Here is an 18,259-nt window from a genome sequence, read left to right as displayed (position 1 = left end):
CCCCTCACAAGCCATAACCGAGGGCGTTTTTTCCATCTCTAGCTTTTTGATTTTTGAAGAAAGGGCCTCGATTTGAGCTTGTAAAGAAGTGCTTTCGTCAACCTTATGGGCGCCCGGGGCAATTGATTTATTGCCTCGGGGAGTGTGCCATTGAAAATTGGTTTGAGCAATTTCCTCAATTTCATTATATATTTCATTTGGGCGACGATTACCTAAAAGTCCCCCGGAGCTAGAGTCAAGTGTTTGTCTTGTGTGTAGCAACAACCCATTATAGAAAGTGGATACTTGTTGCCATACCGCAAGACCGTGATGAGGACACTTTCTTAGTAGCTCCTTGAACCTTTCCCAAGTTTCATATAAGGATTCCCCATCCTCTTGTGAATATGTATTAATTTCAGTCATTAATTTAACCGTTTTAGATGGAGGGAAATACTTATATAGAAACTTTTGGGCTAGTTCATCCTAGGTGTTTACCGAGCCAACTGGGAGGGTATTAAGCCAAGCCTTAGCCCGGTCTTTTAGTGAAAATGGAAACATTCGAAGGCGGATGGCGTCGTTTGATGCTCCATTGATCCGAAAGGTATCACATATTTCTAAGAAATTAGTAATATGTAGATGGGGATCCTCGTCCGCAAGCCATGGAAGGTTGCAGAGTTTTGAAGCATTTGTATCAAATGCGGCCGAAGTTCGAAGTTGTTGGCTTCGACATTCGGTGCATTGATAGCGGCGCCGAGATTACCTACGGTGGGTCGTAGGTAATTGATACGTGGTTGTAAACCGGTGCTTGTTATTGTTTAACTTAACGTTTTTACGTAAGTTTTAGTTTCGAATAGCCTACTTTTAATCAAGAATGTGTTTTGCAGGTTTGATGAAGTTTAAGGAGCTTTTCGGGAACTTTACGGGTCACCGGGTTGAAAACCGGAGCACCGGAACGCAGTACGGATCAAACGGGAGCGAAACAAGGAAAATCTGAAAATGGAGTTTCAAGAACCCGTCGCCGACGGGCCCCAAGCCGTCGGCGACGCCCTCCGGAAATGCCCGTAGGCTTCTTTTTCCCGTAACCAGTCAATTAACGCGTCGGAGCAGGAGACCAAACCAAGGCCCGTCGCCGACGGGTTGAGGGCCGTCGGCGACGGCCTGTCAAAACCAGAAACGCACATTTTTTGTTGATTTGGGGGTTAATCTCGATTGTGATTGGTTCTCATTCATTGAAGACGGGGGTTACACTCAAAATTGTGTTTTGAACTTGATTTTGGAGCCTAATTGAGCAATCACTTCATCTCCATTCTAGCAATCTTCATCTCTACAATCGAAATCAACAATCAATCCATCCACCCAATACCCTAGTTCTTCATATCATCAATCATCAATCCTAACACCATCATCATTCACCAAACCTTCATCATTCCTTCATCCTTCAAGATTCGAGATGACTTCATCCGCATTCCAAACATCCGGTGATCAAGCTTCTTCAACCATGAGCGGCTAATCATCTCGGTTTCACCCCGGTGTAGGTAGTTGTTAATTCTAGGGTTTTGAATTGTTCTTGTTTTAACTTAGTGACAATTTGTATTTGGTTTTTGAAACTCTTGACAATAGTATTACATTTGTTACGAATTCGTGAATTGTCGAGCGATGTTAAAAGTTATGACTTCGCGAAACGGTGATATGTAATTGTACATTGTCATTGTTAGGATTTACTTGTGTTGATTACAAAGTGTCTTTTTGTCCGTTCTTCGGGGCATTGATAGTTAGTAGCACCTAAGTCACGGTACACTAAATCCGTTAATCAAATGCAATTGAGTTGAAACTAGAACCTGTAGAAATCCTAGGTTAATAATTACCGAAACCGGGTGTGATTCCTTTTTATTATTATTGTTCTAACAACCGTTTTTATTGCAATCGTTAAGTAGTATTTGTTAATCATTCTTAGAAGTCCATTTAGTTAAAAATCATTTCTCGCAATTAAACGAAAACCAAAAACATTTTAGCAAGCTTCATAAATTGTGACAATCGTTTATAATTCATTCGAATCCATACACAAACCACATACTCTTCGTGGATCGACCCCTTACTACCACTAACACATTGTTAAGGGTAATTTGGGCATATAAATATTATCTTTGACCGGAGCGCGACACTCCGATCAGTAATCCATGAGGGTACGTTGGTCCGCCATTGGAAGTGGGTCCCCCGAAACTTTCTCTTGGTTTTTAGCTTTAAGTCTTCTTCTTAGAAAGCGTTCGGGTTCGTCTGGGGGTTCTTTTATGTCTCTACTAGAACTGGAGCTCATACACTACGTGGAAAGTTCAGATGTGGTGCCTGGGTTCCAAGTCCTGCAATAAAAACAAAAAGAACGTTGGTCAGAAGCTTCACCACGACCCCGTGCTCAGATGAACACGACTCATGGTCGGAGATACAATGATTGGTTTCTGGATCCCTGTTACTGAGGAGTTCGACACGGCCCCGTGTTGCACCGACACGGCCCCGTGATCAACTCTCTGTAACTCGGAAAATAAAAACTGCCAGTAACAATGCTGGGAACGGCCCGTGTCCGACCAGGCATGGCCCGTGCTGAGCTCTGCAGAAACTGAAAATATAAGAAAAATCCTAAAAAAATAGAAAAATTAGAAAAACGATTAGGCCGTTGATTCCTAACTTTCTTAAAATCCTTGTGTCCTCGGCAACGGCGCCAAAAACTTGATGCGTGTGTGGTGTGATATATTTTTAAGTATATTTTTAGCCCTTTTTACACGTTAGTCAAGTTTTAAATTTATAAAACACGATATTTTACTAACACCAAACACATATATGGGCAAGTTCACCCATCGTGAGCGTAGTATAGTGTTGGAAAGATACCGAGGTCGTCCAAGGACACAAGAGCTTTTAATACCGGTTTATCCTCAACGTCTAATCAAATCAAAAGTTTAGAAAAATGTTTTAAACTAGAAAATAAAAAACTAAAAATGCTGAAAATAAAAATAAAAGTAAAAACAGATAGACATGATGAATCACTTGGATCCGACTCGTGTTTAGTGTAACCTTTGATTATTTCTGCACTTTTGCACTTTTTAAGAGATTATCTTAGTTATTGTAGTAGGCCCCTCTTTTGAAGGTGACGTTACCCTCAACCCAGTAGTTTGAGTCAGCAAGGATACAATCCTAAAGGGTTGGATTATTGAAAGATAATTAATTAAGTTATTAATGCGTAAGGTGGTAGTCCCCTCTTTTGACGGTGACGTTACCCTTGGCTAAGTAGTCTGAGTCAGCAGGGATACAGTCCTAAGTAGCCGGGTTGAAGTTTTAATAGTAGCTTACATATGAGGGGATCAAAGAGTTTGGACCCCCGCCATCCAATACCAGTGGGTATTGAAGGAGGTCCTACTAAATTTGACCCAGGTCCTTGCAGGATCTATACACTGAACAACGCAAGACTCTTACCAAACCATTCCCTTAACCCCCGATCAGGTAGCCAACATATCTCTATATAGACCGTGGAGATATGAATGGTGAAAATCTTTTATTTTATATAGACAGTAAAATAATGCCAAGATACCACGGACAAATGATAAGGAAGATTGACCTTCAACATAAGAAACTAGTTATTAAAGTCATTAATACATAACCAAATAAAAAGTGCGAAAAGATTAAAAATAAAAAGTATTACACTAGACACTTGTCTTCACCAAGCGATGTTAGAGACTTAGGCAAACATGGCCTTTGATTGTCAAGAGCTCTTACGATCAATCTTGGATCCCGAGACTACTCACACACTCTAAGATGGATGATGGATGATGATGGTTCAAGTTTCCCTTGGTATCCTTCACCATCCCGAGTGTGTTTTACCCATTACAAAATCATCCAAACACCAATTTAACTAAAACCATCATTCCATTTAATAGAGAAAATTACATAATATTCCTAGAAAATTGAAAACAAAGTAGAAAAATAAAAGTTAAAGGTCCTAAATTAAATAGGTCAAGTGATACATAAAATCATCCTAAGGAGCTCTACTTTTACAATAGGGACCAAAATTCCGGAAATAGTTTTCCGGTATCTAAAAGCTTCGTAGAACTCCGAGCCGAGGGGTGTTCCCAAGATGTTGTTAAAGCCATTCTTCTATCTTTCTCGGGAGGAAGAAGGCGGCTTCATTTTCCTCAACATCTTGTGGAGGGGGAGTGACACGAACCGGAACCCCTTGTAGTATGTCTCGAGGGGGTTCCGGGTGTATGGCGTACCATTCGGCCAGTATGATGACTTCCGGTACCACATTCCATGCCCTTTGGGTGATAATTGGTACCAAAGGAGGAGAGGCAAGAATGTTCAACCTTTGGTGCAAAAGGTTGACCTCTCGAAGACATCCCTCTAGTCCCACCGTCAAATGATTAATACGGTCGACCAATGCTTCTTCCACCCCTGTCATCTCATCAATGGCCTCTCTTAAGGTGTAAATGTAGTTCATAAGAGAATCTTCAACCGTTCATGACCTCCTCCCTTGTCGGTTGTTCCTCGAGTGCGACGAAGATGTTCCGCTAGTTCTGCTCGCCATTCTGAGAAAACAGACCGAAAAGAGTTCAATATTTACGGAATAGTACATCGGACACGGCCCCGTGCTCAATGAGCACGGCCCCGTGTTCAGATGTCTGCAGATTTTTGGGACAAGGAATCTTGGAGTTTTAAATTATTTTTAAGGTTTTCAAAGTATTTTTAAGCAGAAATAACTTAAAACACTGTTGTAGAACTTATTTTTAACAAGATTCCTTGAATAAAAATCTATCAAACATCACTTTAAAGCTTGGAATCATGGTGACTTCAAGCTTTAATGGAGGTATTAAGGATAAATTGAAGGAGAAGGTAATGGATAAAAGTGGAAAAGACAAGATGGTTGTTGAGAACCTTCTTTAGAATATACCTAGGATGGTATGTGTGAAGATCCCAGCAAATCTTTGTCTTTGGAGTGGTCCAAATGAGTAGGAATCTTGCTGCCTTTATAGAAAATGACAGCACGCTGAACACGGCCCAGTGTCGGCTGCACACGGCCCCGTGTGCAGGCAAGGTCCTGACACATTTTGTCCGTATTCTGACAAAAAGTCAGAAAGGAATCTTTGGGTGGACACGGGGGCGTGTTGACCTGGACACGGCCCCGTGTCTAGAGGTTGTTTATGAAGTTTCGTCTATTTCTAAGGAACTTATCCGGATCAGGCGGTTCCTTACTGGATGGAACAACCCCAAAGTGCCCGAGATACCTTAATTGTTCTAGATTAAGATGAGAACGCAAGAGGTTGTCGGTGAGGGTGATTCCTATGCTAAATGTAGGTGGACAAGTCCAACCCTTTCCCGGGCTCTCGTTAAAGAAGGTGTATGCCGAATCGCTCAGGTCTATGTATGCACCGAACGAAGTCGATGGAGAGTCCTTCACGGCACAATCGACACAGGGATGACTATCTCCGAAGTCTTCGCTAGAGTTAGAGGTAATATCGGGGACAACGAAGTTATTTTTATTCGAATGTGATATCAATAATTCCTCTTGGGTATCACCTTGAGATAGAAAGTCCAACTCAAGTTCTTTTAATCAATTAAGAATTAGATCTTCCATTTGAAATAGCTCATCAAGAAGCATTTCTCCTAGAAGGTCCGGTTGAGAGCATTCGAGAGAGATAGGGATTATTTTTACTTTCGCCCCTCTTAAGGCTACAGGAAAACAATGGATCTATATAATGGGGCTTATAATTTAGAAAATAACATTCTAAATCTTTATGAGTGCCACCACATATTTGACACCACGTACCATAAGAGTGCCGAAAGTAAAAAATATCAGTATCACTCATGTTTGTGTCAGAAATTACCAACCGTCGGGATCTTACAGTTATGTTTTCAGTAACTGAAACTTGGGCACGAGGCGTGTTGAGTGGGCACGGCCCCGTGTTCAGCTTACTGTCTGACTTAAAACAGGATTGCCAGTACCAAAGATTGGGCACGGGGCGTGTTCAGTGGGCACGACCCGTGCCGAGTTCTGCAGAAGCTGAAAATCTAAGAAAATCCTAAAAAAAACAGAAAAATTAGAGAAAACTATTAGGCCGTTGATTCCTAACTTCCTTAAAATCCTTGTGTCCCCGGCAACGGCGCCAAAAACTTGATGCGTGTGAAGTGTCGTATAGTTTTTAATGTATATTTTAAGCCCTTTAACACTTTTTAGCCAAGTTTTAAATTTATAAAACACGATATTTACTAACACTAAACACACATATGGGAAAGTGCACCCATCGTGAGCGTAGTATAGTGTTGGTAAGATACCGAGGTCGTCCAAGGACACAAGAGCTTTTAATACCGGTTTAACCTCAACGTCTAATCAAATCAGAAGTTTAGAAAAAGGTTTTTAAACTAGAAAATTAAAACTAACTAAAATGCTAAAAAATAAAATAAAAATAAAAACAGATAGACAAGATGAATCACTTGGATCCGACTCGTGTGTAGTGTAAACTTTGATTATTTCCGCACTTTTGCACTTTTTAAGAGATTATCTTAGTTATTGTAGTAGGCCCCTCTTTTGAAGGTGATGTTACCCTCAACCCAGTAGTTTGAGTCAGCAAGGATACAATCCTTAAGGGTTGGATTATTGAAGGTGACGTTACCCTCAGCTAAGTAGTCTGAGTCAGCAGGGATACAGTCCTAAGCAGCCGGGTTAAAGTTTTAATAGTAGCTTACATATGAGGAGATCAAAGAGTTTGGACCCTCGCCATCCAATACCAGTGGGTATTGAAGGAGGTCCTACTAAATTTGACCCAGGTCCTTGCAGGATCTATACACTGAACAAGGCAAGACTCTTACTAAACCATTCCCTTAACCCCCGACCAGGTAGCCAACATATCTCCATATAGACCGTGGAGATATGAATGGTGAAAATATTTTATTTTATATAGACAGTAAAATAATGCCAAGACACCACGGACAAATGATAAGGAAGATTCACCATCAACATAGTGGGGAACCCGCGCGTTGCGGCGGAGTAAGCAATTTATAACTTCTTATGTTACGACTAATCAAATTTGTTAAAAATGGCACATAAACGTTATGAACCTCCCATAGTGGATGGTACAACTTCAGGTTGATCCTAAAACCAGAACGTGAACCAGAAAGTTCTTTTTTCCGTGAGTATCAGAATCGAAATTCAACACATATCAAATCAAATTACAAACCTTCTTGAAATACATAATAAAATTCATAAAAGCCTCCTAAAATTTTTACATGCAAGCAACTTTGTAAAACACACCCATTCCTTTAGATTCATATATAATGATCAGATACAAAACCAGTTGGGCTACCCAATCTTTTAATAAGAATAATAACTCAATCATCATCTTTCCACATATAAACCTTTGAAAACACCCACACTTTCAAACCCAAAATTCGTTCCAACGATCAATTACGGCAAAGCTTGGTCAGAATGCTTTCAACGGCGGCAACGAAAAAAAAAGATAACAGAGGAGATGATTCCGAGAGGAACACATTATCAGATTCTTTGAACTTGAACAGTTGGCAGAGTCGACAACGCAATGACAAATTTGACTGCTAAATTATAAATCAAAACTACATTAGCCATTTAATATATACATTTAGTACTGCAAGATTTTACACCAACATAAGCCACTTTACAAATAACAAGACATACAATTATATGTGTAAGGATAGTAAGTCGACGCTAACTATAATTAGAGAAATAGAAAAGTGAAGTCAATTGACTTGCAAATCCACTTAGTAAAGTGAAAGTAGTCAACTAAAGTTCAAATTTTCTACATATGTAAATATTAGTTAGAAAATAGGTTTGGCCATTCTTAGTTCAACAGGATACCTTGGTTGATTTTATCTGCCAATGGACATGTCTCTTACGTCGAACGAGACGATGACCGGGCATTGTAGCGTAACGACATGAGGGCCCTCCTGGAAATCATTCGTTCGCAAGGTTGTTCCATCCATGATTTGCGAGGAGCGATCTTGTCTCATAGGATGGTATGGTGAGAAAGTGTTTCGCCTGGACCCTCGAGACGACGCTGCTCTCCTTGAGCCCCTATTCCGCTTCCGCTTTTTGGGGCACATAGCGCGTGCGGGCTTCTGCATTTCTGCATCTTTCAGTAACGCACACGCCTTCTCTCCCTTAACAAAACCTCTAATATGATGTATCATGTCTTTGAATGTTTTTGGGTAGTTTAGCTTTAGATTCTTCACCAGTTGATCGTTACATACGCCATAAATAAAAGCCGATATCTTTATATCGTCTCTAGCTTGTGGGATCTGTGAGGTTTCTTTGGTGAACCGGGACCTGAAGTCTTCAACGGTTTCACTGTCGTTTCTCTTGATATTGAATATATCAGTGACATCTTTTTCATATATGACACCTAGAATTAAAGTCACATTTATCAGTTTCTTATGAATGTTTATAAATTAAAGAAGCTACTGTAAAAAGCAGATGCAATACCAGATAAGTCTTCCTCGCTAACATAGTGAAAAATATCATTCATAACAATAGCATGAGAAAATGACTGAACAAGAGCAAGAGAAAACGTCTGAACAAACTTCGGACCCTAGCTCCATTTTGTCTAGGCCAACTCCATTTTGCCGTTGTCCATTTTGACCCGAAGCCAATTGATTTTTTTTTTCAAAATGGCCACCCTAATTCTTTTTTGTCATTACCCATTCTGACCCTAACTTTTTTTTGTTACCTTAAGCCCTTACCCCTTTTCGCTAAACCAAATTGATAACTTTTTCAAAACAGCCACCCTAAATCATTTCTCTGGTAACCTTTTGTTTAGAAACGGCTTGACAGGATTTGACGTGTCAACCAAACCAACTGACCTGTTTATAGTTCTTTAGGGCTCTATTATATCGGCTGTAGATGACTTGCACAAGAAAAAAGGTTGAAAATGAAAATATAAAATAAGAGTCTACATGATGACAGAGTGTGTATATCTATCTATATTGCATTATATATGTGTGTAAGAAGCAAAAATGATTCATCCTAAAATTTTTAGGGTCCAAAAAATTGTTTCTCGAATTTTAAGTTTGAATCAAAACAGCTACAGTAGTAGGTTTGTCTAATATTGGATCTGCATAGAAAGAGCCTTTTAATAGATCTGCATGAATTAAACATAACCCTCAGATACATTATCCTTGAGTATAACAGGTTATTTATGTTCAATCTCGACCTTTTGGCTATCATTTCACACCTAGCCATTGCTACCGCATTTGACTTTTACATTTAGTGAATTTATAAAATGATTCATGAATCAAAACTTAAGACTAATATTACCGGTTTTCCTGACTCATGCTTCTCTTTCTGATGGTTCCATCCAAAGTAACACCTACATGATAACAGTTTATTTCAAGCGTAAATGTAGAATTACGGATTACCTAAATATCTGTAACTGTAATAAACTATTGTAGTATTATTAGATTCTGCTTATTAAATTGCCAACAATCAATTTTAGGAAAGAAAACCCCATCCAAACAACCCCTATATTACATGATAAAGAAATATCTTCAAATACTCCAGGATTATGCCCATCCCATATCAACCCAATGCCTTTAAATTGTTGCCATATACTCATAATCATCTCAAACCCTTCCAAACTAATTCAACCATCCAACTTTTGACCTCTATGTTAACTACCACCAACAACCCTATATCTGACACCCTCATAGTCGGTCGAAAGGCTGTTGTTGTAGAAACAGAGTCCATTGCCACCTCATCCGTTGGCTACCAATGACAGTTAAAACAGGTATCACGTCTTAACTAACTCCTATCATTCTATATATGAATTTAGCTTCAAAAGTGTTCATCTAGGCATTACTTGAGTAATGGTGGTAGAAAAAGAACTTACTTGACGGCTCGTGGAAGCACCAGACATCTTTTTGTTGTCGTTAGGTTCTTGGCTCATCATTGGCCTTTGGTTCGCAGTTGATTGAGTACAAAAAAGGCCACTTTTATGTACACCATCATCCTCAGGATGTGTTTTAAGGTTAGGATCCATGAGCTCTAGAAATCTCCCTTCTCCATAAAGCTTCCATGCCTGTGTAATGTAGAAACTTGTTAGTTACATACATTTAGTATAACTTCAGGGGCTCGATACTGTCTTATTTGAATTTCTTCCGTAATCGGTTTATTAGCCCAACATGCATTTCCCAAATCCACAATCTTACACCTAAAACCAATACCATCAAGGCATCTTTCAGGTTTCACTTCTGGTGCACAACCTCCTATCATACCTTGTCTTTCAGCCGCGATTTTAGCCACTACTCTTCTCGCTCTCTGCTTCAGTTTCTTTTCAATCACATTAACCGCTCCTCCACCGGCCAAACTTCCCTCTGGCCGTTCAAGAATAGGGGCCGTGTTTGATCTAATAGGGTCAACAATTGCAAAATAAACAAAATTAGGGCAACAAATTACACATAACCATCATCAACAAACAATAATCATATTTAAAATATAAAAAATAAAATAAAATGAGAACCTACAAGAATAAGATAAAAAAGAGTACTCTGATCAACTTTGACAAAATCAGCCTCAAACGACTTAAGATCTTCTTCAGCGACCTTCTCATCGGCAATCAAAGTCTCCACATGCTTCGTCACTTTCACAACCACCACCTAACACCACCACAACCAACTGCCATCCGTGGCAAAATTAGGGTTTATCAGCAACAGAATTAGATTGAAATAAACCAAATGCATAACCAAAATCAAATGCTGATAAGCAAACAAACCAAATTAAAAAAAAAACCTCACACATCACAATCATCTCAAATTAACAGATTTGCAGAAAGAAGGTTTACCTAAGAACGCTGAAATCAGCTTAGTCCTCTAACATTGATGGCATCATCGAAAAGAGTGAACCCTAAAGGATAAAAGGTGGATGAAGGGGGTAGAAATGGAAGAAAGGTATAAAAACAGCCACGAAATCCATTTCAACGATCATGAAATTGGTATATAAAGAAACCCTAACCTAGAACAAGGAAACGCAGAGACGATTGGGATTCACACGATTGATTGCCAGGGAGGAGTTTTGTACCAGAATTCTCCAAGAGTATGCCCAAGTTTAGCCCCTCTAAATGGCTTGTTATATCTTGTATATTGTATATGAAGAGAGTAGGGGTAGAGTTGGAAGAAAATGGTAAAAAATTAGGTATTTAAACATGAATTTTTGGCTGCCATCTTAAAATTTTAAGGAAATTACTTTTTTGTATATGGGAGATATATTATATAGTATTACAGATAAGAAACTAGTCATTAAAGTCATTAATACATAACCAAATAGAAAGTGCGAAAAGATTAAAAATAAAAAGTATTACACTAGACACTTGTCTTCACCAAGTGATGTAAGAGACTTAGGCAAACATGGCCTTTGATTGTCAAGAGCTCTTACGATCAATCTTGGATCCTGAGACTACTCACACACTCTATGATGGATGATGGATGATGGTGGTGGATGATGGTGTTGTGGTGGTGGTGGTGTGTGGGTGAAGTGTGAGAGAGGTGGTGTGCCAAGGGATGGTTTGTAAATGAGCCAAGCACCCTATTTATAGCCTGCACAGAAGCACGGACACGGCCCCGTGTCCACCCATCTTCTCTTTCTTCATTAATTGCAGTTTGTCTGCATTAGTTGACCACGACCCCGTGTGCAGAAGCGTATCTGTACTATCAAGATTTCCTCAGATTCTGCGAATCTTAGAGTTGACCACGACCCCGTGTTTGCTGGGCACGCCCCCATGGTGGGTGATAGAAGCTTCTACAGCTTTGTCTTTTCTGCAGACACTTGGGCACGCCGCCGTGCTCATTGAGCACGGGGCGTGTTCAGCCTTCTGTTCTCTTGTTTTTTCTTGGGAAGATGCTGTCAGGGGGTCGGGCATGCCACGTTTATTTCTTTTCTTGTATTTATGTTAGATTTAGCTGCCTTTTTGCTTCTTTTGTTCATTTGAGCTCATTTAATCCTGAAAATACAAAAGGTAGACAAAAACACACTTTTTCCAACATTAGTACTAAAAAAGGGTTAGTTTTATGCCACAATTGATGTAATTTATATTTTGCATTTTGCACACATCACTACTATGGCTTCCTGGTGATTCTCCTGATTATTATCTATTAAAATTAAACAATGCACACGTGTTAGTAAAATAAACCAAATCACATTAACCGTACAACTCGAGACAGAATTCCAATGACTGAGTCGGGCAGAGCCGACATTACGGAATCCTAGATCAATCGAGTGTGCACACGAGACATAATTCCAATGACGGAGTCGGGCAGAGCCGACATGCATTACGGAATCCTAACTCGATCATGTAGGGTAATAGCAGGGTTATAGTACTTACAACGAGGCAGAGCTTCACTTTATAGTGAGTATTATGTCCGAGTATAATTTCTACTTATAAGAAATTTGAGAGAGAAATCAGATTTGACCGGTTGAACAAATGAGCCTGAGCCCCCTTATATAGGCTGGTCGAGCACTCCGTCGCGCCCCGAAACCAAGTAGGTCTCGGCCGTCGCGGGCCGCGAGAGGCCACGTGTCGCGTATAGGCTTGCTGAGTCAAGGGGGTAGGTCCGGGGAGTCACGTGCCACGTGGCACTATGCACTGTGGACCAAGCAAAGGCTGCCGCGCCCCACGATAGACCATGGGGGTCTCTGTCGCGGCCCGTGAGCGACACCTGAAATTTGTTTTTCTTGATTTTTTTAAGGGTAGGGCTATTTCGGGCTTGTTTCTCGCGTACGAGGTATATTTAGGAACGTTTAGGGGTGTCCAAAATATTTTTAGGAGGGTTTTTATAAACAGGCTAACTCCAACACGTTCCCTTCAATCCAATCAAGTTGTGTTTACTTGTTAAACACCTACTGTGAGTATACTCGAACCCATTTTCCTTTAACGCACTTTTGAGTGTTACATACGTTCTATATCAAAACACAACAACACACAATGCAACACTTTATGACCCTAACCACACCGTATGTTATACGTGATCTATGAATGCTTGTTACTATGCTATTACAGTGTTATACTATACCGCCTCTAGCAACGATAGTACTATAGTTTCGACTCAGCACTTGTCGTGGACAGGGGTTGCTAGGGATCACATCACTTTACTTCACGTCTTCGTTGAACATGTGTCGCGCATACTCTACAACGCAATCTCGTGGTTAATATGTAATCATTGTGTGATAGTTACTTGCTTTCGCCCGTTACGTGATACATGCTGGTTACGCGTAAACGCGTTCTCTACTATATGCTATGCAAACTTGTGTACTCACCTTTACATTTTATGTATTGAATTTATTTTAATGTATGTGTGATCGGAGTGTCGCGCTCCGGTCAAAGATAATATTTATTACCTATTTACCCTTAACAATTAGCTAGCGGTAGTAAGGGGTCGAACCACGAAGAGTATGTGGTTTGCGAATGGAGTTTGTATGAATTCTAATAGCTGTCACTTTTATGAAGCTTGCTAAATTGTTTTTATGGTTTTTGTTTATTGAAAAGATGTTGAACAAAGTTCACTAAATTAATTGGATTGATTATCTACTAGAAATTAAGAAATGCAAAAACACAATTGATAACTTAAACAATAATGAGAAAAAGGCTTCACACTCGGTTTCGGTAATTGCAAACCTAGGTTCCTACAAGTTTTAGAATTGACCTAATTGGATAAATGATTAACGGATTTAGTGTACCGTGACTTAGGTGCCAATAACTATCAACATTCCTAAGAATGGACAAGAATGCACTTTGTAATCAACACAAGTAAATCCTAACCAAGATAACGCATAAGTGCACAAATTCATTTCACAAACTCATAACTTTATCATCGTTCGACAATTTATAAATTCAATTCAAATACACGACAATTATCAAAGGTATTCAAAAATCAAAACACAATTTGTCACACAAGTCAAAACTAAACACAAATCGAAACTCTAGATAATACAACTACCTACACCGGGGTGAAACCAAGGTGATTAGCTGCTCATGGTTGAAGGAACTTGATCACCGGATGACGAAAGCTTGAATCCTGACATCTTGAAGCTTGATGATGGAGATAAATGACGATTAGGGTTTATGGTGAGTGATGGTAATGAGAATGAGTGTATGGGTTGAATGGTTAGGGTTTTGAATGGAGATGATGGTGAAATTGATGATGATTCGGGTGATGAATGGTGATAATCGATGATTTGGAATGAAGTGGTTGATGATACTAGGCTCCAAGAACAAGTTTCAAACTCAAAAACAAGTGTAACCCCCGTTTCTTGGTCAAAATTGATGTTATAACTCGTCGCCAAATTTTCGCGAACCAAAGCAGTGAGGGGCGTCGCCGACGGCCCCATGGGCGTCCCCGACGGCCCTGGAAGTGCCAAAATCACCCGACGGCTTAAACGGATGTTTACAGACTAAATCTGCCGACGTATACTTCTAAGGGGCGTCGCCGACGGTGCCTATAAACCTCACCTTTTCTTTTCTTCATAACTTCTTCATTTTAGCTCCGTTTTACTCACCGTTTTCGCCCACGTACTCGTAATTCAGCCCTCTATCATGCCATTTTCCAATATATTCATTTTAAATCCATTAATATCCCCCAAAACACATCCAAACTTCGTGATTAACTCGGTTTTGTTCATTTCACATCCCCGGTTGATCCCGTTTGCTCTCGGTGGCCTGTAAAGCTCCCGAAAAGCATCTTAAACTCCATTAAACCTGCAAAACACAAATCTAATTAAAAGTAAGCTATTCGGAATAAAAAGTCAAGTAAAAACTAAAACTTAGACGCAACTGAACACCGTTATTCGACCACGTATCACATCCCCACACTTGTCTTTTGCTTGCCCTCAAGCAAATCTGTAATTCACTTTCACGTGGGTCGAACAAGAAACACACTCCCTATTCCCGAGACGAAGGTTAAGGTTTAATGTCATGCCCGGTTCAAGCTTTTTACAATTTTCGACATATTTAGCAATAAATGATTAGTCATGTAAAAGTGGTTATCCAAGATTAACCCGCCCTTAAAATGTTACGCCCATATTTCTTAATCCGAAAAGTAATATTACCATACTATTATTTAAGAAAAATTCGGGCATGACCCGTTCGTAATAAGAACGATTCCCTGTAAGATCATCGTGTAAGAACTTAAAGATAACGCAGCGGAAAAATAGCTTTAAAAATTCCTTTACGATCTTAAAATAATACACACATTCAAGAAGCTTACAAAATTCACTTCCCTTTTTACAAATTAATGTGTTACAAAATTAAGATTACGTAACCGTTCTTTCCGTACAATCCTTGTTATTCGACTCGATCTATGCCCGCTTATCTTCGATAGTGGTAGAAGAAATCCGTGTAGTACCTGTGGGCATCACATACAACTTAACCATTAGTCATTGACAACATCATACAACAATAATCTGGTACAATTAAAAATCATATAACATTCAACAACATAAACTTTAATTCATTCGACTATCCTCTCGGATTCCTTTGTTTCGAGTTCGGCTTCCAGGTTCGGCTTCAATTCTACAAGAGTCTGACGTTCTCATCCCTGCATTACATTCCAATCTCAAGCACATCATTAGTAACGTCCATACTCAAACGTATTGAAACCATGTATACATGCATACCTGTCCCATTCTTTTCATAGGCGATAAATCCTACTTCGTGCATTCGTATATTCATACGTCTAATCATACGCACCTACATATCTACACATCTACTTATCTATATACATTACTAAATGCTTACATAATCATGTCTACACATACGTACTTACATTCAATTCTTGATTTAACCTATTCGCATTCACTTATCATACTCGAACATTAATTATGGAGTGCTTAGAATTGGATTTATGATCCAAAAGCATCAAGGAAACATTCAAAATTATGCTTGGGAGGCCCGTCGTAGACCACGGTTAATATACCGAAGCTTACGGTATACAAAATAACTTAATTAACGAATTTCAGCATTTAAAACATGTGGAGGCCGTCGGCGACGGCCCTATAGGGCGTCGGCGACGGCTATTAGTTTTTCGCGTAGCCAGAAACCTCCGTAGACAGGAAAATTAGGCGTCGGAGAAAACTGAAAATGCACAAGGCGTCGGCGACGGCCCATAGGGGCGTCGGCGACGGCCTCTAGTTTTGCCATTTTTCTGCTGTGTTGTTTTGTCGTTCGCACGCACAAAAACTTGCATAGCTTTTAAACCGTTTACCCGATTAACCTCCCGTTTCTTCCTGCATGATTGTAAACTAACATTCTATTATGTGAACTTAAAATCCAACATCCGGGTTAAGGAAATTCTTAACTTATACATTTTCGGCTTATTATCCATTACGAATTATTCGACCCGTCATGCATTTATCAACAACTCATATGTTTACACTTAAGGCTCACATAATGTTAATGTTATAACACCTTACACTAACCGGGCACATGAAATACTATCGACATTGCTTGTACAAACGTTCTGTGCTAAAGTATATGTTAGGACCGGTTTCGACACCGTTTCTTTTTCAGAACCTCACGTGAAGAAGGTGACAAAAGAACGACCCTCAAACCTTTTGAGCGGACCACATGCTGACAAATAAGCGATTCATAGTTGACATTTTGGAGCGGTTCACACGTAACACTATAAGCGGTTCAAAGATTGTGTCATAAAAGCGGTTCAAAGGATTGTGATTACGAGCGACCCAACTAATTTCTTTTGAGCGATCCACAACAATTCCAAATAAGCGATCCAATATTCTGACCGAATAAGCGATCCAAAACAATACCTTTCGAGCGGTTCACACTTGTTTGACGTGAATCGGACCGAAAAATCACGATTTCTCCAAAACGGTTTGGAGTTTCGATGTGAAACTTGGTAGGGTTTTAATTCTATGTATTTCGCACACAATACTAGAATTTCAGACGAATCGGACCGTGAAACCACGTTCAATTTGTCGAATTTCCGTAAAAACCGTAAGAAATGAGTAGAAAGTGATAAAATTGACGAAATCGGATCTGATTTGGCTCTGAATCGGTTGAAATCTGTACGAGAACGACGTGTTTGATCTTGCAATAGAGCTCCTAGCTCTGATACCACTTGTTAGGACCGGTTTCGACACCGTTCGATTGCGTAACGTACGTTCGACGTGCGGAATCCGTGAACGTATGTGATCAAACACTCTATAACGTACGAGAAAACGTGATTCGATTAAGATGACGTCGTGTACAAAGCCGAGAATCACTTGGAGAGACTTTCTCTCTCTAGACTTTCTCTCTCTACAACTAGATCTCTAATTCTCCAAATAAGCTCCAAGTCTTCCAAAAGTCTTAAAACTCTTAAAAAATCATAACACACACTCCTATTTATATGGTCAAGGCAACTAAATGAAAGTTCAAACTAATTACAAGTTTGCCACCTTGCCATTTCTAACTAAATATGACAATATGCACATGATTACTTCCGGCTTTTCACTACAACGCGAATTGACGCAGGCGATAGACATGAAATGCATCAACAGTATACCTTCACTTTGACCCATTAACCTAAGTCCCCATTCTCGGTTGGTGCACTTATGTGCAATTTTACCCATTACCCGGTTACATACCGTAGCCATTACATAGACATTATTCTTCATAGCATTACAACTTTATATTGTCCCATTCGGTCTACTAAGCTAAAATTACCAATTTCATACGACCAAAACTATATGAAACTTCAAACCCCATCATGCTTAATCAACTAACGCTACTTTACTTAAATAAAATAAGAAGTGATTATAGAAATCACTTACCTTGAGTGCTCCAATAAGTGTATTTGTGACCTTGCCTTATCTTGACCCGTTATCCTCCTATGCTTGAGCTCTCCTTGACACGTTCCTATTATCTCATTCCATTACATCCATTCAATAGTTAGTATACGTAATCATACGCATCACTAATCACACTTCTATTCACGTGTCAATCGCTTAACGAGTTCAACATGTATCATAATACTACAATGCTAATCAATCTAACAATTTATCATTTCATCATCACAAAAGTCATACATGAGCTTCTAGCATGCATAATTATGTATTTACATCATGTTCATTATTCTTTCAAAATTCCATACTTAGAATGATAACATTTTCTAAGTTAGGCAACTTGTTTCATACGTTAAACATTTCATACCATCTCTTAACACCTTGGTTTTTTACACATCCATTCTACTATTTTCTATCAACAACCCGTTTCGACCCGTTGGTGCA

General features: G+C 39.5%; 2 long non-coding RNA genes and 1 other non-coding gene across 8 annotated transcripts; 1 reads left to right on the top strand and 2 right to left on the bottom strand.

The window, feature by feature from the left end:
* The first annotated feature begins 301 nt into the window (after positions 1 to 301).
* LOC118491746 lies at positions 302 to 408 on the top strand. The gene has a single exon (XR_004892191.1). It is a non-coding gene; the product is annotated as a small nucleolar RNA R71 (small nucleolar RNA).
* A 6,759-nt stretch (positions 409 to 7,167) lies between these two features.
* LOC110936225 lies at positions 7,168 to 11,115 on the bottom strand. Of its 6 annotated transcripts, XR_004891662.1 has the most exons (8): positions 10,997 to 11,115; positions 10,827 to 10,888; positions 10,510 to 10,660; positions 10,261 to 10,391; positions 9,876 to 10,064; positions 8,474 to 9,356; positions 7,850 to 8,393; positions 7,168 to 7,566 (listed from the first exon to the last, which is right to left on the bottom strand). It is a non-coding gene; the product is annotated as an uncharacterized LOC110936225 (long non-coding RNA). The 6 variants fall into 6 exon arrangements; XR_004891663.1 differs by having other exon boundaries at positions 7,168 to 7,569; positions 7,850 to 9,356; XR_004891661.1 differs by having other exon boundaries at positions 10,827 to 11,095.
* Positions 11,116 to 15,182: 4,067 nt separating this feature from the next.
* Positions 15,183 to 15,944, bottom strand: LOC118491488. Its single transcript, XR_004891660.1, has 2 exons — positions 15,472 to 15,944; positions 15,183 to 15,378 (listed from the first exon to the last, which is right to left on the bottom strand). It is a non-coding gene; the product is annotated as an uncharacterized LOC118491488 (long non-coding RNA).
* Positions 15,945 to 18,259: the final 2,315 nt, after the last annotated feature.

The sequence above is a fragment of the Helianthus annuus genome, chromosome 4 (genome assembly GCF_002127325.2).
Source record: "Helianthus annuus cultivar XRQ/B chromosome 4, HanXRQr2.0-SUNRISE, whole genome shotgun sequence".
Classification (NCBI taxonomy): Eukaryota; Viridiplantae; Streptophyta; class Magnoliopsida; order Asterales; family Asteraceae; genus Helianthus; species Helianthus annuus.
This window is presented reverse-complemented; position numbering and strand designations above follow the sequence as displayed.